The 27647-nt window shown below is 46.1% G+C and overlaps 1 long non-coding RNA gene across 1 annotated transcript; it reads left to right on the forward strand.

Moving 5' to 3' along the window:
- The first annotated feature begins 19504 nt into the window (after positions 1–19504).
- LOC119802591 lies at positions 19505–20248 on the forward strand. Its single transcript, XR_005283474.1, has 2 exons — positions 19505–19599; positions 19823–20248. It is a non-coding gene; the product is annotated as an uncharacterized LOC119802591 (long non-coding RNA).
- Positions 20249–27647: the final 7399 nt, after the last annotated feature.

Raw genomic sequence — 27647 nt, forward strand, 5'->3', positions numbered from 1 at the left:
TTCTGAGTCTGTTTTAAAGGCTACAAATGAGCAACCAGGTGGAAAGCACAGAGGACAAGGTCCAGAGGACCCTAAGCACAGAGGACAAGGTCCAGAAGGTCCCTACCACAGAGGACAAGGTTCAGAGGGGCTCTAAGCACAGAGAACAAGGTTCAGAGGGTCCCTAAGCACAGAGAACAAGGTTCAGAGGGTCCGAAGCATAAGGACTCTGACCACAGAGTGGTGGTAAACGTGTTTGCCAGCTGAGAAGCTACCCAAACCCATTGTGCTGGGGTTTTCATGAAGTTTTAATTAAGTAGATGTGATCACTATGTCATTTTGCCATTGGTGGTTGAGGTCAGTCTCCATCCTCTCTGTCCCAGAGTTTAGGGACAGGGCTGAAGGTTTTATGCTTCAAATCAAGGCTTTCTACCTCCTAGTCCCCAACCTGAAGTCTGCCGAAGGACTCTTGACCACCAGCCATGTCATTAATAGACAAGAGATACTTAGGATCCCAGCAGTTCCTATCATTTTAGAAGCTGTGTGCCAGGAACCAAAAATGCATAAATCCTTATTATATATAAAAGCTGGGGGCTGGAGAGATAGCTTAGTGGTTAAGAGCACTGGCTATATTTCCAGGGACTTGAATTCAATTTCCAGAACCCACGTGGCAGCTCACACCTGTCTGGAACTTCAGTTCCAGGGTTTCTGACACCCTCACATAGACATACACACATAGGCAAAAGACAAATGCACATAAAATAAAAACAAATTATATATTAAAAAAATAAAAATAAAGGCTGCCTCCATGGGGGACGGATAGTGTTTACTTTTTACCGGGGCTGTGGAAATGAACTTAAAATCTGAGCGCATTCATATAAAGGACAGAGTAGAGATTTACTCTTCAACTTGCTTTGCACACTTAAGACAGATGAGGCACGTGTGTGTTCACGAGGTGCATTTGGTGTCCATGCTGTGAATCAAGAGGGGGCTGGCAGGGCTTTGTAGCTTTTGGCCGTGTGGTCTTCACTCAGAGTTTCTGTTTCCTCTCTCACTTTTCCCATTACACGGGCTTGTCTCATGATGGCACCATTGTGACAGGCTAGTCACACGGCTCCACTCTTCCCTCCATTGAGCCTTCTCTCAAGCAAGCTCGGCAAACACTCTTAAGCCCTGAGTCATCTCTCTAGCCCAACAGGTTTCTTGATAAAAACTTCTGTCCTCGTGATGAGATTGTATCATCGTCCTGCATCTGTAGGTTTCCTGCTGTGTTGTTGCAATCCTGAGCAGCTGCTTCCTGGCTGCGATGGGTCTGAACGCCAGCCCAGCAGGATTCTGAATGCATGGCTTGTGTGCATGCTTCTGAGCTTCCTTTCACAGCTTGGGTTTCTACTTGGTACAGCCAAGTGATTGGAACTAAGACTAGGTTACCCTGTAAGATCAAAGATGATGCTAAGGTCTGAAAGTTACTAGTAAATTGAGATATGTCCTCAAAGTGACTTCCCATTTTCTCTTAGTATTGTTAAAGGTCCAAAATTGTGAAAGATACACAGGTTCTAAATGTCTTCAAGGGTCTAAGCATTTCCCTTATGAGGAGTGCTGCAGGCGTAGAAGCATATGGATGACAGGAAGTTCAAAGTTTGGTCTCCTTCTTTTTGGTCACTTGGCTAAGTGAAAGGTTATAGAGCTGACAAGGAGCTGCACAGAGAGGGAGAAGAGGTTTCGCCTCCGGAGCCTTGTTTCTGCTGTTCTCCCTCTGGAACAGGATTTGGATACAGAGGCGATCTAGGGTATCAGAGATGCCCATCTTCTGTTTTCTCTTTGTATAGACCTCCATTCTGATAGAGGGCCACGAAGGCTTGAACGTATGGTACTTTAGAGCATTTCCTTTGTTTCCTACAAAATAAGTACAGTGCAGGATGATGTGGTTCAGCCAAACTTTGCTGTCTCCCAGCTGGTATCTGGGCCAGAAGGTGTTGCAGTAAACTAATAAGAGCGTCTTTTTCTTTAGGTTTACATAATCAAAGTTATTATGATATTTAAAAGATTTCTTTAATTGCATTTATGAGTTATTTATTGAGGTGTATGTGTATGTGTGTGTGCATGTGTGTACATGTACATATCATGGCTTAAATAAAAAGCAGAGAAGGCAACATGTGTGAGTTGGTTCTCTCCTTCAACCATGTGGGTCTTGGGGCTAGCACCCACTGAAGCACCTAGCCAGCCTTATTCCAATGTTGAGGACACACAGTAACAGGAAATGAAAATGAACTGTCAATAATGTCCTAAGGGAGGGGACAGGAAGTAGCTGCAGTAAGGGCTATATCCCTCTTGCCATTCACAGAATTCTTCAGGTCTTACAAGTGGTGCTGAGTGTCACCCTCTTTCAGCTCACCAGGTATTCTTGGGGGTTCTAAGTGTAGCTCACATAAGCTTCAGAAATAAGGCAGGACGTGGTGGCACACACTTTCAGTCCCAGCGCTCAGGAGGCAGAGGCAAGCCTGGTCTACATAGTGAGTTCTAGGTCAGCAAAGTTTGTTACACAGAGAAACCTAGTTTCAGAAAACAAACAAAGATACTGGTTGTGCTCCCAACTCTTCTGGGTGTGTTTGCTCCTCCCTAAGACTGGGTTGTGTTCTGATGTGGGATGCCCCTCTGTATGCTGTGAATATGTTTTATTGCCACTGGTTAATAAAGAAGCCTCTTTGGCCCATCACAGGGCAGAATAGAGCCAGGTGGGAAATCCAAACAGATACAGGGAGGAAGAAGGCAGAGTCGGGGAGATGCCAGCGCTGCCAGGGAAACAAGATGTGAAGTAACAAAGTGGCGAGCCTAGTGGTAACATATAGAATAGTAGAAACGGATTGACTGAAGTTGTAAGAGCTAGTTAATAATAAACCTGAACCAAACAGTTTGAAATGAATATTAAGCCTCAGAGTGGTTATTCAGGAACTGGCGGGCAGGAGAGAAAGAGTAACAGAACTCTTTCTCTCCCAGAACTAGTCCCACAGTATTAGATGAAGGTCCCCGGAACAGGTACCTCTGAGGTTATTTGTTTTATTCTGTGTGTGTTTTAATTTTATATGTTTGAATGTTTTGCCTGAATGCATATCTGTGTACCACATGCTTGGTTAATGCATATGGAGGCCAAGAGAGGGCATCAGAGTCTTTGGAACTTGAGCTACAGATGGTTGTGAGCTGCCCTGTGCTTTCTAGGAATTGAACCCAGGACCTCTGGAAGAGCAGCCGATGCTCTTAACCACTGAGCCATCTCTCTAACCCCTTAAGTTATTTGTTTTATTTGTAATTCTATCTCAGTAGATTAAGGTCTCTCTTCTAAGAAAAAGAAAGAAAGGAAACAGAGAGAGAGAGAGAGAGAGAGAGAGAGAGAGAGAGAGAGAGAGAGAGAGAGAGAGAGAGAGAGAGAGAGGGGATGTGGTATAAATAAACAAACAATAATACTAGATTGCAACACAGGAAGTAAGAAGTAGAAAAGTAACCAGAAAAATTGTATTTTAATGTATTTGTAGCATATTCCTTTTTTCTAGATGAGAGCAAAGGTCTAGTAAGTGTAATTATGGACCAAGATCTACTTCAATGTAACTAAAACTGAGTCAATTGCATCAAACCTAGTATCTGTCAGTGGGTTAGCAATGTCTGGATATGCACGGCCTGCTAATCATGAGTAAGGATATCATGGGCAGGAGAATGACATGCAAGAACAAACACAGGATCTTCATGCAGAGGGTGGTCGTGATCGTCTCTATCCGAGATTCAGAGAGTTCTGTGGAATTCGGATACAAAGGTGGAGCCCCTCTCACCAGAATTAACCAGTCAACAATTCATAGGATGTTACAGACTGAAAATCAGGGTAGCCGGCCAATGAGAGTCAGAAAGAACAAACAACAGACTGGGTAATATGTGCTGTTTGCCTGCTGCTTGTTGGCCTGCGGATCATCTTACGTGCTGAGCGCTGAGGAAGTGAAGCGGTGGGAAGGAAGGGCAAACCGCACAGAGGGGGCTGAGTCTTCCTAGAGAAGGAAGGGAGTGGGACCTCAGGCGCCAAGAAGGGCAGAGAGTGCTTTAACTATTGGTTTTTCCCCCTAGCAAAGAACACTTAGCGCTGAAGGGGAGCGGGGAGGTAAGGTTCAGAGCTTTAAAAGTACATCCGGCTCAGGCAGAGTTCATGTCCCAGCACCCAGATCTGGCAGCTCAGCCTGGAACTTCAGTGGTAAAGGGCATTCAATGCTTCGCCCTCCGTGGTCATGTACTGCTGTCTTGCACACGTACACAGAGAGGCACACTCACACTCACAATCAAAAATAAAGTAAAGGGGAGAAAGAACAAAAAAAATACAAAACAACTTGCTCCTGTCGGGGTTGTATCGTAGGGTATTTACCAGAGAATGCTACTCAGACACAGGTTCAAGCCAAAAGAAAGTCTTTATTAGCTGGACTGCGACTACACGCGGGATCCCAGATAGCCCGGAGCCTTTCTCAGGGTAAGCATTTAAGGACAAAAAAAAAAAAAAAAAAAAAAAAAAAAAAAAAAAAAAAAAAAAAAAAAAAAAAAAACCGCATTCTAGCTTGACATACTTCAGTTAACAAGAACACTTAGCCAGAAGTGAAACTACAGAAGTCAAAAATCACTGACTCCTCTTGCAAAGGACCCAGTTTCGGTTCCCAACACCCACGAGGCGGCTAACAAATATCTGTAACTCTAGTTCCAGGGAATCTGATACTCCCGCCCCCTCCCCCGCCCACGATCTCCTTGGGCACCAGGCGCATACATGGTGCATAGACATGTACAAATACACATAGAATAAAAAATTTTAAGTGTTCATAAAACATTTGAGGAACAAAATCTGTTTGTGTATTTTATCTCATGTTTATGTGCGTGCGTAAATGGCGGGACTTCTGCGCCGCCCCACGCTGCGTGTGAAAGTCCAAAGACAGCTCTTAGGAGCTGGTTTCTCCTTCCTCCCTTCCTCAGGCTCCATTATGAGCTGCGGCTTCGTATCCAACAGCACCTCTCACAGCCTGCCCATCCAGCCCTTCCCACAGCTCACGAGTACTTGTATTCTGAATTTGCTGTGTCTGAATGCTCCTGCCGCCTGGTTTGAACAGCCGCTTTCATCTGCAGCTCCACGGCGTTCTTCTGTTCTCTTCCCTCAGAAACCCCTCATGGCTTTAAGGCTCATTTCCCTCAGCGAGACCGGCATAGCAAACCCTAGCCAAAGAGCTCTCTCCCTTCCTCCTCCTTACATCGCTCTCAAGCGCAGAGTTCAAAGTTCTCTTTGATGTCATACTGAATAACCCTTTAGTTTAATAGTAGAGGTTGTGAGACTCGGCCAGTACTCTACTAATAGTGGCAGCTGGAAGCAGAATCTAAGTGTCTTCATATATATGCAGAGACCATGGTGAAAAGCCATTGCTAACCTAAGTGCAACAAAGAAAACATTCTGGGTGTCTTAAACCTCGTCTCCTTCTAACGACCCCTTACTGTCTTTTCTTTCCCAGCGATACTGTATTACATTCCATCGTTGTTTTCCGTTGAGATGGGGTCTCAATATGTAGCTGGCTGGTCACTGCAAACCAGGCCGATTTCCAACTCCAAGAGATTTGCCCTCCTGCAGTGCTGGGATTGAAGGCACGTGTCCATCTAGTATGTTTAGTTCCATTCAATCTTGTACTTTGTTTAATGTTTTTTTTTTTTTTTCTTTTTTGGCTTTTATCTTTTCTCTGTAGCTTTGGAGCCTATCCTGGAACTAGCTCTTGTAGGCCAGGCTGGCCTTGAACTCACAGGGATTTGCTTGCCTCTGCCTCCCAAATGGTGGGATTAAAGATATGCCAGGCATATCTTTGGTTAATGTTTATAGATCAAATAGTCCAGATTAAATTATAGGCAGATCAGGATAATTATTGGTATTGGGTCCATCATCAGGTGACAAGCCCTTATTTGGGGGCTATTCAAGACTGGACTTCAAAGAAAGGGTTAAATAGAATTCAGATCTTTGTGAAGCCCACGCAGAAGATTTTGTGAATCTATTTGATAATGCTACAACTTCACATTTGAGCTCGGGGTGGAGAGGCCTAAGCTACCCTAGACATCTCAGAATTTCTGACTGTGTGGCTGGGCACACTCACTCTGAGTCAAATGTTTACAGGCCCATATCCTGCTGGAGGAAGAGGGAAATCAGGCTGACTCCACGCTCAGGCGGCAGATATTCTGAGGCCTCAAGGACTTGCTGCTGCAGGAGGGGGGAAAGGAAGGGTGGAGCTTCCCCCATTACAGTAACTCTCCACGAATTTCTGGGAAGCCTGCAACGAGGTGAATTTTAGGGAAAAGTCTCTTAGCACCAACAAAAACAAAAGAGAGGGAAACCTGAGGCAGCAGGAGATGAGCTTCAGCAGGAAGGAGAAAGAAACAAGAGAGAGAGGAAGTGGCTAGAACAAAGGAAGACAGAAGGAAACGGGCCCAATGGGGTAGGTGTTGTCTGTGTGGCGCAGACAAATGAAGTATTTTAAGGCCGGCGCTGCAGGAAGAGAAGAATGGAATGAGCGTTTTAAAGAAGCAATCCAAGAATAGACTTAGCCTTGTGTTCCCCCGAGACTGCGTTTTCCTATTTTGCTTCGGTAAACACAACTGCTCTGTATTCAAGCGTGTGCTAGGGACGTGGAAGGGGCTGGCTGAGCTCCTGATCTTAACGTCTGGTCAAGCGTGTGCTAGGGACGTGGAAGGGGCTGGCTGAGCTCCTGATCTTAACGTCTGGTCAGTGCAGCAGAATTGACGGACACACAGACAGAACAGGAAGGCTGATGAGATGATTCAGTTGCTAGAAGTCGGGGAGGGGTGTGTGTGGGGGAGTCATGACTAAACCAGCGGGAGAATTCAGGGGGTATTCACAGTGTTAATTATAGATAACTTCTAAGTGCTTTCCATGGGCTATGCCATTTGAGTCTCGCAAAAGTGTGGGTACCATTTTATTATGCTTATTCTTCAGATAGAAAAATGGAGGCTTAGAGCGGAAGTAAGTTATCCAAGAGCATATGTACGTGGAGAAATGTATGTTTCATCACGAGAAAACCTGTGCTGGGGCTGAGGATCTAGCTCAGTGGATAGCGTGATCACCTAGCAGGCACAAAACCCTGCTTTTGAGCCTTTGCACTGCACAACCATATAACTGGTGGGGTGAGGTTGGTGTCGTCCGCCCTAGGACAGTCTTCCTAATTCCTTCCACCTCTCAGCCGCTGCTGCTTTTGCATACTAAGTGCACCTTGTTAGATGTGGCACTCTCAGGAAGAGTAGACAAAATTGTAATCCCATCTTTGGAGGCCCCTCCCCGAGAAGGGTCAAGGTAGCCTGCCAAACCTTGAGCCCTCCCCAGGAAAGGTCAAGACCACTCCCACAGGCTATTTAAACTGCTCCCCCCCCCCCCCCGGGAAAAAAACCCCAAACTCGTGGTTATCCCTTTTCCCCTCCAGTAGTCACATTGATGGCTTCTCGTTTCCCCTCTGGGCTACCCGGGAGTGCAGATGACTAATTAAACCTGGGTTTCTTTTAATTTGGTCTGATTTGGTTTGATTGGGATTATTTTGCGTCAGCGGAGTGGTGCGGTTAGAAAATATTCCTAACAATAATCGTCGGGAAGGTTTTGCTGGAGTGGAAAGGGGTGGTGGTCTCAGGTAAATGGAAGCTGGTGTCGCTCTAAGCACACCCTCCACACCTCCCAACCTGCTAAGACCTGAGTAAGGATTTCAAAGTCTACACTTTCTCTCTGACTTGAATTGTGGAAGATCATTGTGGCAGAATATGGGTTAGTGGAGGATAAAACTAGAAGCAAAAGGACTGGCCTGAGGTCACGCCATGTGGCAGAGAGCTTCTGGAAAGGTTACCTGTCTCATTGCCAGCTCCTTCCTCCTGATAAATGCCTTTATTACCCTAGGGTCTTTCTCCGCAGCTCTTCTTGCATCAAGAACTCCCTCAGCCTCCCCTACTTTCTTAACCTGTGTTGGTCTTCAAGCTCCCTAGAAAATTTGAACCATGGGGTCTAACATTATCACAACCAAGTCACCCTTGATGTAGACCCTACAGAGAAGGGTCCAGGAAACCCCCGTTTCTGCTGAAGCCTGTGGAACTGTGTGAAGGCTGCCTGCCCACGGTGAGTATACCTTCATTCTATGTCCGTGTTGTTCAGTTCAGTCTTACTTTCCTTCCTGAGGTGACAGTTTCCACCAATACACCTCTCATGTGTGCCATGGTGCCACAATCATTGGGAGAAATAGTGAAAACACAAATCAAACTAGTCTGGTAGGTTTGGGGAGAAAACCCTGTAGAGTTGGGAGTATTTGCTGTAGGGGAGAGTTTGGAACAGTTTCCTGGCTTGAGGAGATGGGATCCTTGTTGCTACTGAAGACAGGACATATAAGAAAGAAGGGGTCTAAGAAGAAACACTGGGCTTGAAGTACCCAGACGAGTTCCCATGGAGAGAGCTGTTCAGTAAGTTAGGGAGCGGGAACTCAGGGAGAAAAACCTGAGCTGGAGGCTACTAGATGGGAGCTTCTGGAATTTGCATAGCATTAATGCTTCCTCAGAAAGAAGACTCACAGGATGTCTGAAGAGAAGAATCCAGGAATGGAATTCTAGAGAATACCAATGTCAGAAGGAAGTGATGGGGAAAACTCTCAAGATGAGAAGGAATAGTTAATGAGGGAGAGAGAGAGAGAGAGAGAGAGAGAGAGAGAGAGAGAGAGAGAGAGAGAGAGAGAGAGAGAGAGAGAGAGAGAGAGAAGCAGGGCCAGGAAAGGTGCAGAATGAAGCGGGTGTTGGAGGAGGGCGTGTCTAGATCAGCTCAGCAGCCCTCCCTCCAGCCTCTTCATTTGCAGCTACCCATCCATTAGCACTGACCCGGTCACCCACACCCAGGGAATTTCTTTCAACTCCCCGGCTTTGATCCCCTGGGCTTTCTTGCACTGCCTGGTTTCTTTGGCTCAGTGACTCAACTGGGCTATCTGATGGCCGTTGAATGTTCTAAGTTCCCAACAGTGAAAGCAACGCAAATCAAAGCAACCTATGGTTCTTTTACACAATCTACCTGTGTTATTAGTGCCCCTGAGTAAGGAGGTAAAGCCTTTTTGGTTCATGGGGGCTGCGGGAAGGGCGGCAGGCACCAGCCCTGCTGGTGGCATTTTACATACAGATAACTTATGTGTAGAGTAATCTGAGAAGCCATATCAAACCTGTGCATATCCATTGTTTGTTCTGGAACATACATCAAAGGAAGAGACTAAGGGAGAAATGTAGTAAATGGTGTAAGTCGGGTCCCATGGTTTATAACAGTTTGAAACTGGACAAGATCCAAAGCCTCCGCCTCAAAGCTGTGATTAAACAACCGGTTGCACACCAACGGACACAGAACACCTTGTAACCCTCCAATGTGATAACCATCTAGATGTGGAAACGCAACTGGGAAATAAAATGAGGCAAAAACAAATTGAATCTCACCAAATGATGGCAAGGGTGTGGAGAAACTGGAATTTGTATGCGTTCATAGAAGGATAGAAGATGATAAAAATTACCGTGGGAAACAGTCTGGCAGTGTGCAGAATTATCATTTGGTCCTGCTGGACCACTCCTAGGCATAAACTAAAAGAAATGAAAACCACAGCTCCACACAAAAAGTGATACACCAACATCCATAGCAACATCTCACAGCAACAGGTACAGCGACAACCCAGACGTCCACCAACGTGCCATACCGCTTGGCCATGCTATCACATCCAAACATGGATGAACTTTGAAAACATTATGCTTAGTAAAAGGCAGTCATGAAGAAAGACACACACACACACACACACACACACACCCATTAATCTTAAGTGCCAGAATGGGAAAAGTTATAGGGATTCAAAGTGTATTAGTGGTTGCTTATGGCTTGGGCATAGAAGTGGGTGTGGGACAATTGATTGGGAGTAACAGCCAAATGATCTTTGGTTTCTTTTTGAGATAATACACATGTTCTAACATTTATGGTGGTTATCGTTGTACAACTCTGCGGAGATATTGAAAATGGTTAGGGTATAGGTTTCAAGTGGGCAAAACTGCACAGCAAGTGAATCATCCCAGCTTCAACTTAAACATTTTAAAAATTGTTGTATTGTACATTTGTACAATATTTTTTTGAAATATTTTTTAATTATTTATTTGTTTTGCCCACGTGTGTCTGTGTGAGGATGTCAGATCTTGGAGTTACAAATAGTTGTGAGCTGTCATGTGGGTGCTGGGAATTGAACCTGGGTTCTCTGGATGAGCAGCCAGTGCTCTTAACCACTGATCCATCTCTCCAGCCCCTTGTACAATATTTTTATACTGATTTGTGTGGGGGGGCGTGGGGGTGGATGTGGGTGTGTACATGCGCTCATGCATGTGCATGAATGCACAGATGCATGCATGCCGTAGCATGCTTGTAGAGGTCAGGTAACAACTTTTAGAAGCCTCGAATCCAGGTCCTTAGCCTCAGCAGCAGGTACCTTATCCACGGACCCGTCTCACCCGCTCACCAATCCCTCATGCTACTGCTCGGTGACCATTCAATTTAATTTCTCCATTTGTAAAGTAGGAAAATGAGTTCTACCTCACTTGGATGTTCCTAGGCACAGCATGTTCAATGAGCTCATTTTCTTGCAGGGTTGTTTAAGGATGAGGTTAAAACAAGATGGTGACAAGGTCCACTAACCTATGAAGAGAATTTGAAAGGGAAATCTTCCATAGGCGATAAGCTAGTCTGGGTCTCAGTTATGCAGTTGTGTGCCAGGAAGCAAACTCAACGGAGCCTCAGCCTTCAAAAGGAAGCCCTGTCCCTGTGCCCCAGTGTCTTGAAAAATGTCTTTATAACTGTCTGTGTGGGAATTAAGAAAATATTTCAATATTCTGAAAAGGTACGCTAGTGATAAAGGTAATTTGGAGGTTTGGGGTTGGGGGAGGCTGACACAAAGGAGCAAAGGTGTGTGATGCCAAGTTACCATGGCAACATGTTCTGTGGCTCTGTTGCTCCCAGTCCTGGGCTTGCCCCCAGATGGGATGAGGAGCTTGGCAAACACCAGAACTAAGCTTCTCTGCATGAAATTATTTTCTCCATATGTACTCGAGAGAGGCAGTCACCCTTCACCACAAATGATGTTCAAAAGGAGGAGCCTGAATTTTTACAAAGCAGCTTCCTGTCCTTTCTTAGCACAAGACCCGAAACCCCATGAGTCCCTCCAGTGCCTGGAATGGTTTGAGTCCTCAATGCCCGGCTGTCAGGAATAAAGGACCAGAATTTACTCGGAACTTCCAGGTTAGAAGGGAACATCATGACCTATCGGCAAGAAGAGGCTCCTAAATTACACTCAAGGGCTCTCAGAAAGGAGATTTAAATTCACACGCTGCACTTCACTGTCTGTTCCAAGCCGCATAGCATGTTTACGTCTGCAGCTAGCCTTTATTAAATTTCTTCAGCCTGTGGCACATACTCTTCATATATTGTGCTTATCCAGACAGGGCAGAGAGCTGCCCCCACCCCACCCCAAGGCCATTCAACCTGCTGTTCTGCACAGTTTCCAGATGTTGTGGGGACAGCGTGTGACAATGTCGTCTTAGTGGATGCTCTGTTCTCCACCCTTCCGAGATCTTGATATAGAAGGGAGCCTGCCCTGGCCGGCATCTGGGTACATCATTTTTTTTTCCTCATAAACTACAGAGACGGGCCTTCCTGGAGCCAGGACAGCTGTTTTTGAAATCATTCTCATAGGACTGGAAGGCCTCACAAAACCCAGGAGCCAGGCTCTCGGTGCTACCATGAGGCAGGTGTTGGGGGGGGGGTGGTCCCATAGCCCAAGAGAGACTTCTGTCCACTTCTTCTTTACTCCAGCAGTCTTACATGTTTGGCACAGTCTCTGGGTCCCTGCTTTCCTGGAAGACATTTTCTCCTGGTAGCACCTCCGCTGCAACCCCCTAAGCCAAAGGGGGAAGAACAGAGAGGCATCCTCAGCCCCACAGATGCGTGAGCTGCTTCTGCCTGCTAATGGCCAACATACTAACTCTCCCAGGAACTCTCCCCAGTTAACCCCCACCGTGGTTCTGGGAGGTGAATATTTTTCATTCCTGTTTTATCTTTGAGGTATTAGGTCTTCGGGAGATCATATCAGCAGTCCGTGGCTGAGCTGTTATTCGATGCTGGTTCTGAGTATACACGTACAGCTAAAATAACGAAAAAGCAGCCATTAAGTTTGGCTATTGTCAAAACTTGGGGAGAGCAAAGGACGAAAACACAGGTACAAGCAGAACCCTAATAACTCTGGGGCCCTCGTAATGCTAATTTTAGACCTTAACTGTAATAGCATGTGCATTGTGGTTGGTGGCCACAGGAAAGGACTGAGCAGGAAATGCCATGACCCAGATTCTGGCTCATGAGTGAGAGTAGCAAATACCAGAGCTGGCTCTGCTTCTAACGCAGTCCTCCAAGGCCCGTCTCATCCCTGAGAGCTTTTCTGAGAAGCCGTATGCTTTCTAGAACCAATTCTTTGCTCTGTGCTCCACTGTCTTCTGTCATAGCTTGGCTACAGCCTTTCCTTGGTTACCGTGGTGCTATTGTGTTTCTTAGCTGGCTAAGCACCTTGAGACTGTGTCTTTGTACCCAGGGCCTCGCACCACCTAGCAAAGTCTCAAGTCAGTGTTCCTTCTCAATAATTGATGCCCTTTTCCTAGTCTCAGTTCCGCAGTTTCCTTTAGTATCTCATTTCCTTTACATCCTGTCTTGGCTGGGACTGGCATTCTTATTGGCTGCTTAGCCTATAAGCTCCCTTCCCATACCTGGGAAAACTGCTATTTTTACAACACAGAATGAGAGAGTACATCTTCCACTTATGGAAATTGGAAGAAGCCAGCCACCTTCTGCAGTCATGGCGGTTGGAGCATAAGACCCAGTCTTACTGAAGAACCCAAATTTGAAGTAGAATGACTTAAAAACCTTGGAAAGTTTAGCATTTGGGCTACTGGTAGTACCGACATGCACTGCACAGTGATGTGTATAGAGTGCTCTAACTGGCATGCTTCTGTGGTGTTATCTTACCTGCGTTCCCTGTCATCATTTAAGAATTCTGTCTATTCTGAGACCTTCGAGGTACCCACCAATGAACTCCTATTTGCTGGGGTCCAGCCTTGATGGGGTTTGCACATTCCAGGGTAGGGGCATGTAGATTAGAAACATTGGATAGGAGGAACATAGTTACAAAAGAAACACAGAGACATTGGATAGAGCGGAGAGGGCCATCCAGTGAATACTGAATACACTCACATTTATTTTCCATATGCTTATACGCCCCAACTTCAAAAGGGGGAGAAGAAGACAAAAGACTGCTTTAACATGACTCAAAGGACAACCAGAACAGTTACCTGCCTCAATGCTTTAAACATCAAGCCACTGTTTTTATCCTGAGTTAAGCATTCTGTTGTTTTAGGCAGGACAAGCAGTGACTACACCTTAGACCAAGTATCCTGTAGGCAGCCACTCCCTGGGTCAAACCTCCTGTCATAGCCTTGAAGGAGCAGGAATAGGCTTGAATTCTCTGACATTTGGTCAAGAGGAGCAGATCCACCTCTGTGGGCCATCTTAATATCCAAAACACCAAGTAACCACACCCTAGGTCAGGATATCTTGTTTGTAGCGACTCCTTAAGTCAGACCTCTTGGCAATAATTTGAAAGAACAAGAGTAGGTTTAAGCTCTGCCCTTCAGTCAAGGTGGAGGAGACCCACTTCTGTGAGCCCCCCAAATCTGTTTTGATTACATTAGCCAGAATTTGTTTCTGGGGTTTTTGTTTGTTTGTTTATTTGGTTGGTTGTTTTTGAGTTTGTTTTGTTTTGTTTTTTGCAATTAAAAGGCTTGGCTAATAAATTCAACAACCTCAAAATATTTAGTCTTAGATAATGGGGATCCAAAGGTCAACAAATATCTAACTCTGATCCACATCCAAGACAGAGATATGGAAAAACCAACTCCTTTGCTGCGCTTTTATCTTCTCATACTCCTTCTCAAAACCTTAACTGCGGTGGGTGGGGCAGGCAATAAAACAAGGTTTGAAGATTGGATAAGTAAAGCTTGATAAATCTAAACAGCCTCTCTAAGTTCCCTGTCGAAGTGGGGGAGGTCTCCAAATTGCCTAATTTCCAAACCTCCTGATTCCCCCTTAAGGCATTTTTATAGCGAAAATAATACTAAATGATTAATTTGTATTGGCTTAATAAATTCATCCACAAATATTCACTAACCTTCAATTATGTGTCTGTCATTTATCAGGACATGTTGTGTTTTCTAGAAAGTATGATTATTTCGATGGTCAGTCCCAATTGTCAACTTGAATCATGTCGCTAGGCATGATGGAAGTAAGGGATCGCCTTGATTAGACTGAGGTGGGAATAGGCATGATGAGGGATCGATCGCCTTGGTTAGATGAATTGAGGTGGGAATAGGCATGATGAGGGATCAATCGCCTTGGTTAGATGAATTGAGGTAGGAATAGGCATGATGAGGGATCGCCTTGGTTAGACTGAGGTGGGAATAGGCATGATGAGGGATCGATCGCCTTGGTTAGACTGAGGTGGGAATAGGCATGATGAGGGATCGATCGCCTTGGTTAGACTGAGGTGGGAATAGGCATGATGAGGGATCGCCTTGGTTAGACTGAGGTGGGAATAGGCATGATGGAAGTAAGGGATCGCCTTGATTAGACTGAGGTGGGAATAGGCACGATGAGGGGTCGATCGCCTTGATTAGACTGAGGTGGGAATAGGCATGATGAGGGGTCGATCGCCTTGGTTAGACTGAGGTGGGAATAGGCATGATGAGGGGTCGATCGCCTTGGTTAGACTGAGGTGGGAATAGGCATGATGAGGGATCGATCGCCTTGGTTAGATGAATTGAGGTGGGAAGACTCACCCACTGTGAAACTGGTTTTTGGGAGAAGAGTTTGGAGAGGTAGGTGATGAAAATCTGCAAGCAGAGCCGGGCGGTGGTGGCGCACGCCTTTAATCCCAGCACTCGGGAGGCAGAGGCAGGCGGATCTCTGCGAGTTCGAGGCCAGCCTGGTCTACAAGAGCTAGTTCCAGGACAGGCTCTAAAAAAGCTGCAGAGAAACCCTGTCTCGAAAAACCAAAAAAAGAAAAAAGAAAAAAAGAAAATCTGCAAGCAGAGATGAATAGGCAATTCTCCTGCGAGCGCAGAAGAAAGAACGCTGTTAGAAATGTGGACTAAGAGATGTAGGGCTAGAGATGGCTGAGAGGTTAGGAACACTGGCATCTCTACTAGAGGACCTATGCTCACTCCTGTCTGTAACTCCAATTCTAGGGAATCCAACAGCCCTCTTGGCACCAGGTATGTAAATGGTGCACAATCATAATGCACAGGCAAAACACCTAAGCATATAAAATTAAAAGGAGAAGGAAAGGAAGGAGAAGAAAAAGGAGAAATGTGGACAGTCGTGTTTGCACTTAGTGGAGTTTCAGAGGAGACACATCTCTGTAGGGAACTGGAACACACCTCTCTGTAGAGGCCACGGGATCTGTCTCTGCTTTGTCAGTGCCCTGCAACTTAATGGGAAGCCAACTTTAAAAATGGCAGAGTGGTTTGGTAGGGGAAATTCCATGAAAGGAGAGCATTTGAGATGTGGCACCATTATTTTTGGATACTTTTAGTCAGGTTCACAGCAAGATTCAGGAGCAAAAAGTGCAGAGAAGTTTGAAGGAGGTGTGCTTTCACTGAGATATAGTATCACAGAGCTTAGTGCTGTTAAAGTTAGCAAGAAAAGGAAGAGAAAGGGGAGAAGGAGAAACACTTTCCCTGGGAAAATAGGAAAGCTATTTTGAAGGCGTCCAAAGGATTGGCCAGATCCCAGGCATCACAAGTTTTAGGGTGCAAAGTTGTCAAATTGTGAACTCAATTTTTTGGGGGGTAGATTGCTCCCACAGGGTCATGAAGGGAAACGCTCTATTGACTTCAGCTGCCTAGTGGGGCAAAAGCAGAATGATGTAATAATAGTGGATATGCACTCTAAAAAAAAAAGTCTGGAACACACCTGTAAGGACAGCACGCAAGAGGTGGGGGCAGGAGAGTCATAAGTTCAAAACCAACTTGGACTGCTTGTCTCCCTTCCCCCTCCCGTACTCCTATTTGCAGAAGAATGGCTGGTTCCATTTGGGGACGTTCTAAACCTAAAAGAGGTGAGACCTAGCTGGAGGAGTTTAGTCAGTAGGAGTACGTTTTTGGAGGTATATCATCCCTGACCCTGCCTCTTCTCTGTTTCCTGCCTCTCTTTCTACTTCCTGACCACTGCCATGGGAATCGCTCGGCTCTACCACGCTCTTCCCATACTGGCAGACTGATGATGAAAGTCATCAATATAAAAGCCAAACTGATGGTCTGACTTGTTACTTACAGTGGTGTGTGTTGCCAGACACCTCTTAGCTCACACCTCCATACGCTGAGCACCGCTTACTGAGAATACCTGTTGACCCTGCCTGAAGAGTGTGCCAGAAAACTGATAATGCTGGAGTAAACACCGTGAAAAACAAACCCGAAACAGCAATACCAGTGAGACTAGTGGAGAAGTGGCCTGGCCTCATCTCCTGTTGGAAGTGACTTTGAGCCCTATTTGTCAATGTCAGTGGGATTTAGCTTCAGGTACCCTTGGTGGTGACCTGCTTGATAGGACAAAATATCCCATAACCCTTCCCTTCTCTGCCTCATGTTTCTACTTGCCAACTGGGTTTTTGTTTTGTTTTGTTTTTCTGGGATCGCCTCCAAAATAAACCACTGACAATTAACTTCTGTTCCCGCAGTTTGCTCCTGGGGATCCTAACCAAGATACCAGGTGCACTTGGGGAAATTATTCAAATCAAGTCCTGCACAAGAAAGATGATATTACTTTTCTCCCAGAGACACATTCATGAGACATATAATTCCTGACATATAACCAGTGTGGGGCTGGGCACTGATATGTCTGGAACCCTTCTGTGTGGTGCCTGGTATGTCTGGAGCCCTTCTGTGCTGAGCCGGGCCCTGGTATGTCTGGACTCCTTCTGTGCGGGGCTGGGTGCTGGTATGTCTGGAGCCCTTCTGTGCGGTGCTGGGCGCTGGTACGTCTGGATTCACTTCTGGTTGCAGAGTGCTCCCCACATACAGTTTCACTTCTTGTTTCTCAGAGAAGCTGTGTTGACCCAGCTTCATCTCTAGTGCAGCCTCTTCTCGAATCTGGTGCCATGCTAGATGCTGACTTTTATTTCGTCCCGCTCACCCATTGTCACGTCTCTGAAATTGGCCAATCTCTCACACGTTTGAATCCAACCCATGACATGCTCACATGGATGTCCTCCATAGAGTTCTTTCTCCTGCTTGTCAAGCCTCTACTCAGGTTTATCTCTTCTGCAAGCCTTTTCCATTCTTCCTCTTTTTTCTTTTCTGTCTATATCACACAAATACACATACCTAGGGCACGCAGGGAGGACACCTAACCCAGGTATGTTTTTCTCTTCCACTGCATGTCACCTAGGACCGTAATTATGTGCTCTCTTCCCCCCCCCCCCCCCCCCATGAGAATGAAGACATCTGTCTACAGCAGAAACTGTATCTTACTTCTGTTTTTCTGGTGCATATCTTAGCACCTGACTTTTAAAATTGTAAAACCTTTTTTTTTTTTTTTTTTTTTTTTTTTTGCCAGACAGCAGTGATGTATGCCTTTAATCCCAGCACTCAGGAGAGTAGAGGTAGATGGATCTCTGTGAGTTTGAGGTCAGCCTCATCTACAGACTGAGTTCCAGGACAGACAGGGCTACACAGAGAAACCTTGTCTTGAAAAACAAACAAAATGTAAAGTCATTTTTAAAAAGTAAACCAATTTTAAAAATGCCGTTGAACCAGAAGAATTATCCCTATCCCTATGTTTCAGCTGAGGAAGCAGGATCAGCATTAACTGACTCTCTTCAGTTTAGTGCAACAACAAGGTGGTAGAGAAAGAACTCCGAACTGACCATCCGACTTCAAAGCTGGGCATCTCTTCCACTGCATCGTAGCGGTGAGCGCTTGTGCTAGAGATGCCCGTCTCGCTCTCACATCCTCTTCTTAGAAGATAATCTATCTACAACCTTAGGAAGAGGGTAGCTCTCCATTCCAAATGATGGAGTCTCTGGCCACAGTTGATGGCTGAGGAGCAAGCCAGGTCGGTACTTACCTGGGAATTCAGAGAGATGATCAGCTGGCCACAGGCTCTGATCCTCTAAGGTAACAGAGAATAGGGTCACCGAGCCTGATATTCTGGGCTTTCTGTTTGGGGGGGGGGTATGTGATTTGATAAGCTCTAAGAGTAGATAGATATTCAGCAGTTAGAGTCACTAGCTCTTGTAGAGGACCTGGGCTAAATGTACCAGGTCTTTTCTTTTGTCTACCAACCAGCTCTCAACTCATGACATAGAGACTTATTATTAGTGTTGAATGCTTGGCCTTATCATATGCTTGACCCACTAGCTCATATAACTTAATTTAACCTGATTCTCTTCATCTATGTTTTGCCTTGGTGCTTTTTACCTTTCTTTCTTCCTGTCTGTCCTTCTTTCCTGCTTCTCCAGTCTCTCTGTCTGGCAGCTGTCTGACTTCTGGCCCTGGGCGTGTCCCTCTCTTCCTCCCTCGTTCTCTTCCCCCTCTTTTCTCTCGAGTCTATATATCCCCTCCTATTTTTATTCTCTCTGCCCACCAGTCCTGCCTATCCCTCTTCTGCCTAGCTATTGGCCATTCAGCTTTTTATTAGACCAATCAGATGCCTTAGGCAGGTAAGGTGAAACAGCAGCACATCTTTTTAAAAAAAATATTTATTTATTATGTATACAATATTCTGTCTGTATGTATGCCTTCATGCCAGAAGAGGGCACCAGACCTCATTATAGATGGTTGTCAGCCACCATGTGGTTGCTGGGAATTGAATTCAGGACCTTTGGAAGAGCAGGTTATGCTCTTAACTGCTGAGCCATCTCTCCAGCCCCCACACCAACACATCTTTACATAATTAAATAAATGAACTGCAAAACAAATGTAACACATCGCCACATAAAGTAATATTCCACAGCATAAACAAATGTAACACACCTTTGCCTAGTTAAAATAATATTCCACAGCACACAGAGGGTCTCCCATGACCTCTCATGTGGAGTTTGGAAGCACACACATGACACACATGCATGAGTACACGCTAACACACACAAAAAATAAATTGTAAAGAAATAAGGAAGATTGGATCTAACACAAAAAACACAGACAAGGTACCACAATGAATGGGAAATAGAAAGAAATCGGGGAGGAGATAGAGAGGAAGAGGTGGGGAGTAGGGGGAGAGAGGTTTAGTTTTTGATAATTTCCATTAACTATTGACAAATGAATTCCATAAGAGCCCTGATTCTTAATGAAACATTTCCCTTTCAGCTAATTCACTAATTTTCTGCCCCCAGATCTATATAAAACTGGGATTCTCACTAACGAGCATCTCCCTGAGTGTGCTTTCATGGCCACAATACATTTCCTCATAGTCTGCCTGCGATGAAGGTAACTGCCCTACGAGTGTCACAGGCTGGTTTCTTTGGAAGCAGGTTCTCAGGGAAATGGGATTGGGTATATGTTAGGGATCAATATGTGTGAAGGGAGGATGTGGAGGGCAGAGAGGAGGAAGTCCGGCTTCACAGAGGGCCTGAGAGAGCCTCCACTCTCAGGAAAGGCTCTGGGGTATACGCTGTCCTCCAGGGCATCTGACTGGATCCTTTTACCACAGGTGCCTGGGCACTCACCAGTCGGTCTAGGGTGAACTGATCTCCTGCAGCTGGGACAAACAGAAGGCACTGGGAGCTGAAGGCTGTCTTTTCACCATACTCTGTGTTTGGACAGCAAATCCTTCCGAGAAGAGCAATCCTGTTTGACAGGGTGCCCTGGTTTTCCATACTGAACATCTCATCCAGTCACCTAGCATGTCTGCTGATGGTCACACGTCAGCTTCATTGCCAAGCCACACACTAAACGACTTCTACTTTTCAGTTAAGATGTTGATCTGAGGTCACCCAGGAGGCCAGGAAGGGCATTATGTCTCTCTCCCTATGTTCCAGTTCAGTCTTTTTCTTTGGTTTTTGGTTATCGGAGAAAGTATTTTTCTACACACTAAGTATGGTCTGTTAGTAATAAATCAGTTTCTTCATTCTCTGGACCTGCTTCTTCTACATCCTTTGTCAACTCCACACCTCCACCAAGGCACTCAGTTTTAGGAGTGGAAACCAAGAGTCACGGAAAATACACTGCTCCTGAGTTTTGATTTTCCATAGGAAGCAATATATGTCAGCCTTCTGCCAGAAAACATCGTAGATAAGAAATCCCGGCCACATTTTTCTTAGTCAGGATTCTCCAGGCCTGTGTGTGCGTGTGTGTACGCGACAGAGAGAGAAAGAGAGAGAGAGAGAGAGAGAGAGAGAGAGAGAGAGAGAGAGAGAGAGAGGAGAAACAGAGACAGAGACAGATACGGACAAGGAGAGACAGGGAGAAGTTTCATTTTAAATTTCTTTCTTCTATTGTATTTTACGTGCATGGTTGTTTTGCCTGCATGCATATCTGTATACTGTATGCAATGCCTGTTGCCAGAGGGCATCAGATCCTTCAAGACTAGAGTTACAGGTAGTTGTGAGTCACCATGTGGGTACCGGAAATTGAGCCCAGGTTCCCTGAAAGAGCAATCAGTGCTCTTAACCCCTGAACCATCTCTCCAGAATCAACTCAAGCTATATGCTGACAAGGCTTGAGTCTGCAGGATAGCCTGCCAGCTGCAGACCCCGGAGAGAGCCAGAGCGGCAACCCAAGTCTGAAGATCCTCTGCTGTGATTTTTTTCCCCAGCTCAGAGGAAGCTAGGGTTTTGCTCTTTTCAGGCTTTCAACTAACTGGGGAAGGCCCGCCACGTTAGGATCTTCTTTCACTCAGAGTCCGCAAATGTAAATGTTGATTGCCTCCAAAATGTTCTCAAAGGAACATCCAAAATCATGTTCGTGCAAATATCCGGGCCCTGTGACCAAGGAAAGCTGACATAAGTTAACCATTGTAATAGTATAAGTTGAATTTTTTAATAACCTCGGTTTATAGCAGAATTCCAAAGTAGTTGTGTGAATGCCAGTTGCTGGGAGACCCACTGCATTGAAGGCCTGCATGGTAGGTACTGAGCCCCACAATACATCAGCATCAACCCATTGCACCGAAGGCCTGCATGGTACTGAGCCCCACAATGCATCAGCATCAACCCATTGCACCGAAGGCCTGCATGGTACTGAGCCCCACAATGCATCAGCATCAAAGGAGATGAAAGAAATTCCAGAAAAGATGGAACCACCAGGCAGACAGAAACATTAGAATTAGAAGGCTAGTTTGGAAAATGAGGACTCTCAGCCTTAATGATTTCCTCCTGTTTCCTAGATGAAGAAAAGGGAAATCCAGAAACCAAAGACGTTCTTCTTTCAGAGAGACTTGGTAGAGCAGAGTTGCAAGCACAGACCTTTGGAGCTAGGGTGTTTCTTCTCTTAACTCCCTGTAATGGGTTTCTAGGGCCCTGGCTTCTGGGGGCGGGGTCCCTTGCCGAAATTCTGAACTTCTAGGACCCCGAATTCACCCCATGAATGGTTTTACACGCAAGGATTCATTCCTCCGCCAGCATATCTTCCTTGCCCGGGCTATACTTCTTGAATAGGAATGCTTAAGCTCGGTAAGAGTGGTGTTGGGTGGGTGACTATTCTTTGAAACCTGCATCTGTTGCTTTAGCAAAACCGAAGTCACGTTTCCCGCGGAAACAACACGCAGGGGGAGGATCCTGGCTTTGGCGGACTGTTTCAGAGGGTTTGCTATCTAGTACTCTAGTGGTGGCAAGGAAGACAGGCTCCCTCTGTGGGAGTGGGAGATCACAGCTGGGGAGCGGAGGGAATGAGGCAGGCGGCTCAAAAAGCTTGTCCTTGGTGACTTCTGTCAGCTAAAGAGGTTCTAAAGCCTTCCAAAACAGCCCCCTCAGCTGAGGAACAAGCGTTCAACCTGTGGGGACATTTCAGATTCAAAGCTTAGTAAAAATTAACAAGGTAATTTTTGTGAGGGAGACAGTAAATTGAGGAATCTCATCCTGTGTAGGTATAAAAAAAGACATTTTTTTTTGAGACAAGGTCTCACTTTGTAGACCAGGCTAGCCTTGAACTCAAGAGATTCATCTGCCTCTACCTCCCAAGTTCTGGTAAAAGATGTTTTAAAAGCAAAAATGAAATTCTTGTTGTAGTTTTATAAACTTTGTAAAATTTGTTTTATACAGAGATGTGCATCACAGCATCAAATTATTTAAACTAATTCTGTGCCTCTGAGGGGCACACTGTAGATTGGGAGACAGAGCTGTGTTCTGCTTAAATAACACAGAATGGCCTGTAGAGCCTGTCTGTGGTGTGAGCCGTCCCGGCTCTAGAATCATAGATACCCATTGCTATCACGGCTCCATCCCAGCTTCCTAACAGTGTCTTCTCCCTGACCCACCCGCAAGCACACTTCTCGCGGTGTTTGCAGGTTCTGATGGACCCGAGCTGAGAGGGGGACCAGCTCAGCAGCCTCTCTTGGTTCCATCCCACCTCCCTGAAGCTTCCTCTGTGTGTGTCTGGAGTTGACCCAATAGCTCAGCATCAGGGTGCTCCTTGGTCACCCTCTATGGCCCCCAGCAGGTAAGAAATAACTGCCCTTGCTCTTTCTTCTCTCTCGCCCCAGATTCTCTGGTCCAGGCAAGCCTTGCCTGCTTCAAGCAGAGATTTGCTCTCTATCAGGGAACTCTCTGCGAATCCAGCTGACTAATGGCTTTCTATCTTTATTATAAAACAACCTAGAAAAGTTAGTAGTTCGCTGAGAATCCCTCTGAGTCATACCTCAGAGAAAAACCTGCATGTCATCCTGTTTGATTTTAAAAGGCTTCTCCGGCTTCCGGGTCAGAGGAGCAGCCTCATCTTTTCTTGTTGATGTTTTTGAGACAGGGCTTCTCTCTGGAGCTTTGGAGCCTGTCCTGGAACTGGCTCTGTTGACCAGACTGGCCTTGAGCTCACAGAGATCCGCCTGCCTCTGTGCCCCAAGTGCTGGCATTAGAGGCAGGCTCTACCACTGCCTGGCTGTACCACTACCCCCCCACCCCCCAGGGCTTCCTCATTCTTAAAAGCCGCCCATCATGGCTTTGGACCAGGAGACTAGAAGACTTGCTTCTAGCATCATTCAGGAGCAGCTGGCATTTGTCATGTCACCTCTGTCAGAGATTTGGTCATCCCTGTAAAGAGAAGCTTATAACAACACTGTGTGTACAGATGCATTGGGGGGTCCATGCACAGCGCCCTCTGTCCCAGGGTTGGCTGCAAATTAAATGAGGTCATCTATGTGACAGTACTTTATCTATTCAAATGTAAGTTTCCTTTATTATCAGATTACAGTCCCCGTGAGTCATCTCAGATGTCAGTCCTTGGTATAGCTGTTCTTAATCCTACCACGATTCCTTCCCCCCTCCTTGTTTCCTGGCAAGATGATAGAGTTGGTCATATGTACACCCCCTATGCCACATTTCACACTTTTTTGGCTCCACCCTCCCTTCCCGTTAGGTCTGTAAGCGCTCCCTCGCTCACAAGGTCAGGAACCATTCAGGAAGTCTTCCAGCTGACAGCTGGGTGGCTGATGGTGGCACATTACTGTTTGGTTTGGTTGCAGCCGTGTGCAAACCCCAAGGGATGATAAACTAAGAGTCCAGAATTGCGTGTTCCAGATTCCCATTGCTGTTGATTCTCTAGGGGGTTTCCAGGTCATTTATTTTTTTAAAAAAATTAGTCTTTGAAACCCATTCCTTCCCAAATATTTTCTTCCAGCTTCAGATCTTTTTTTATATTTAAAAAAATATAGTCACTGAGTCCAATTTGTGCTGCTCATATGTACATGAATATGAGCTCATCCCCTGGGCATGGGTGACCTTCCAGTGCCTACCCCATGAAGAAAACTGACTCCAAAATTGACTCCCCTGCCCCAACAGTTAGGCCTTAAAAAAAAAATCTATTCCGGTTCGGGAGTGGGCATGATCTGCCTTCAAAAGCACCACCTCAGAGAGCTGGTATCTTCTGACCTAGCCTTGGTAGATGGCTAAATTCTATGAGTGCAGGTTGAAGAGGAACATTAAGACTAGGGGCCAAGGACACTTTTAATCCCACCATCCAGGAGGCAGAGGCAGGTGGATCAAGGCCAGCCTGATCTACACAGCACATTCCAAGGTGAGACAGTGAGACTCTGTCTTAAATCAACCCTCCCCGTGAAAAGGAGGGGAGGGGAGTTCCTCACACCTCCGGTGAACTTCATATACCCTCACAGTCTGAGGAACCACTTTTCTCATTGTTCTCTGTACCCTCTCACCCTACTGGACATGTTGGCCTGGTTTTCCTAAGTGACCTTCAGCCTGATTCACCCTCACATTTCCCTGCTTGGACAGAAGCCCTGCCTTGAACTTCAGACTGCCTGGCTTACTTCCTGACGCTGCTTTGCTGACACAACCCATTCTTCCAGAGGGTTGGGTCTACGCCCAGTGATCCGCTCCAGGCCGGGTAGCCCCACAGCAGAGGCGGCGTCGGTAGCCACAGGTTTGCCCACTCCCACCTTTCCCCTTCCTCCCTACAGGCTCTGTTGCTGAGGTCCCTCCGCGCCTCATCCCTAGACCCATCCCATTCAAACAAGACATGGAAAAGCCTCATCTGGGGCTCGCTTTCTCATGAAGGGGTCGTAGTAGGTGACTTCTAAAGTAGTTGGAAGGGAGTTCCGACACCAACATTCTTGGTTTCTTCTAATAGGCCAACTGCAAAAGAAGTCCACACTGGCTCAGAACAACTGAGGCTTGGGAGAGAGTGAGACAGACTCAGCAAAATGTTAAGCTCACTGTGAAGCCGGGAGATCCAACAGCAGCATGTCACCGGGCAGACAGCAGGGTCATCTCCGGCGGGAGGCTGTGACTGGGCAGTCACCGTGCAGACAGCAGTCGCACCTCCCAGCAGAGATGAGCCTGCTCAGACAGCTATGGGCAAGATGCTCGCTGCCGCACCCAGCCCATTAGCCACACTCACACTTAGGGAATTAGTAATGCCATTTTGTCTTTCCGGAGGAACGCGGATTCTTTCATGACCTAAAGCTATTTAGCACGGTGACTGTAATTCTACCTTTTCCTGTGGCTGATGTCTGTGCTTTCGGGTTCAGTATTATCTCATTAGTACAGTGCCCATTTCCTTACACAGAGTGGGCCCTGAGCGCGTAGTCTTTCTCTTGGGGGCTTCCTTAATACCTTTCAGATGCTTCCCTGGGCTGTGCAAAACTAAGAACGCAGGTCCTTAGAGAGATACATTTGAACCCCATGGTTATTTATCAGTTTTGATTTTTGGAAATTTCATCAGGGCCTTGGATTTCCCAGCTGGAAATAAGAAGGACATGCCTGACTGGCAGGGACAACCACCGAGGACGGTGGGATCTCATATACAGAAACTTCCCCCAAATGGGAATCCCCAAAGCCCTTCCTGCCTTCTAAAAAATTCCCCCTTCAGGACTTTTTTTTTTCTTATTTGACCTTTTCCTCTCATTCTTACATAAGCCCGCAAGGCCCTCTCAGGTCTCCACAGCCTTCCTGCTCCAATTCCGGGCCTACAGCATACTGAGTCAGCATTAGCACTTCCTGGAGCCAGTATTCTTTTTTCCTCCTCTCTGTCTTTTCCCTTTTATGTATTTATGCATTTACTTACTTACTTGGTGTGTGGGCACGTGCATGCCTCTGTGCTCGTGCGGAGGTCAGAGGACGGCTTATGGGAGCCAGTTCTCTTTTTCTGCCGTGTGGGTCTCAGTGGTCAAATGCAGGCCAGTACGCTTGGCAGCAAACATATTTACTTAACCGCTGAGCCATCTCTTTTTAATCCCATGCCCCCTCTCTACACATGTGTATATGTGAGGGCGCATTTGTACATGCGTGTACATATGTGGAGGCTAGATGGGAGTCTCAGGCGCTTTCCGCCACCGTTTTTAAACTTTTTATTTTATTTTATGTGCATTGCTGTTTTGCCTCCATGCATGCCTCTGTGAGTGTTGGATTCCTTGGAACTGGAGTTACGGACAGTTGTGAGCTCCTATGTGTGTGCTGGGAACTGAACTTGGGTCCTCTAGGAAGAGCAGTCAGTGCTCTTAACTGCTGAGCCCCCCCTCTCCAGCCTCTTTTTTCCCTTTTCTTGTGTGTGCTTTATTTTGTTTGCCGGAAAGTCATCAGTTAAGTCTGGCTGGACAGTAAACCCCAGGAATCCACCTCCCCAGAGATGGGTTACAAGTGTATGCAGCCTTGTCTGTCTTCTTAAAACTGTAGGTTTAGGTACGAACTGAGGCAAGCATTTTACCCACAACGTTCCCTTTTCTCATGGTCAGAAGATGGAGTCACGGCTGAAGGTGTGGAGAGCTCTTCTGTCTGTCCATCACAGTGAACCTTTGAGTTCTGCTGCCACGAATGAGGAGACCCTGAGAGGTAGTGAGAGGGGATGCAGGGGACATAGTAAGGTGACGTAAAGCCACTGAACTGGGAGTTAGCTGTGTGGCTCAATTCTGGCTGGCTGCCGGTTAACATTCCTGGTTCCATCTTCAAGAGGATTCTAGCTAGCATCAGGGACCATAGGCCCTTATGGATCATTTGTCTCTACCCGTTACTACACAGACAGAGAAACCAAGGAGGCTCCCTGGAAAGGCCGGTACTGTCGCCAAAGGCAGAACTCTAAATTCTAGGTCCTCGTTTCTTTGCATTTCCCTATGATAAAATAATCATTATTTGTATCCAGCACACTGAGGCCAGGCGTGGGGGCGATCTCTTGTTATCCCAACACTTGGGAGGTAGAATTAGGAGGATCAGGAAATCAAAGCCAGCCTTGGCCACATATTAAGTTCAGGGCCAGCCTCTGTTGTAAGAGACCCTGTCTCAAAAGATAAAGAAACAAACAAAAAACCCCAGCACAAAACAGAACACCCAAAATAACAACAAATATTCAACACATTGTGGGGCATGTACTAAATTTGATTGTTGATACCAGCGTGGAGATGCTGGCAAAAGGCTCTCTGCATAGACAGTGGTCATCCCTCTATTAAATATCAGGTTCTGAAGGTACCAGTTGGTGGGGGGATGGACACTGTGCTTGGCTGTGGGTTCTATTCTGTTGGCAGTGCTGAGCCATCCCAGATTTCAGATGAGAGGACCGACGTGGTTCATTTAAAGAGAAATTGAAATTCAGAGGATTGAAAGATTTGGGGTTAGATGCTTGAAGATTTAGGAGTTTTTAGAGTAATTCTGGCAACAGATGAGAGATGGTAGGAACACAAAGGATTGTGTGTTTGCACCAGAAATACATTTCTTAAAAAAAACATGTTTCATTGTATGGATATGATGGGTGAGAGTGGGCATGCGTGTGTGGGGCAACATTGGAAACTGATTTTGGAAAAGAGAATAACTTTTGAAAATTGATTCTCTCCTTCCACTATGGGCTCTGGGATCAGACTCAAGTTACCAGGCTGTGCAATA

The sequence above is a fragment of the Arvicola amphibius genome, chromosome 12 (genome assembly GCF_903992535.2).
Source record: "Arvicola amphibius chromosome 12, mArvAmp1.2, whole genome shotgun sequence".
NCBI classification, from domain to species: domain Eukaryota; kingdom Metazoa; phylum Chordata; class Mammalia; order Rodentia; family Cricetidae; genus Arvicola; species Arvicola amphibius.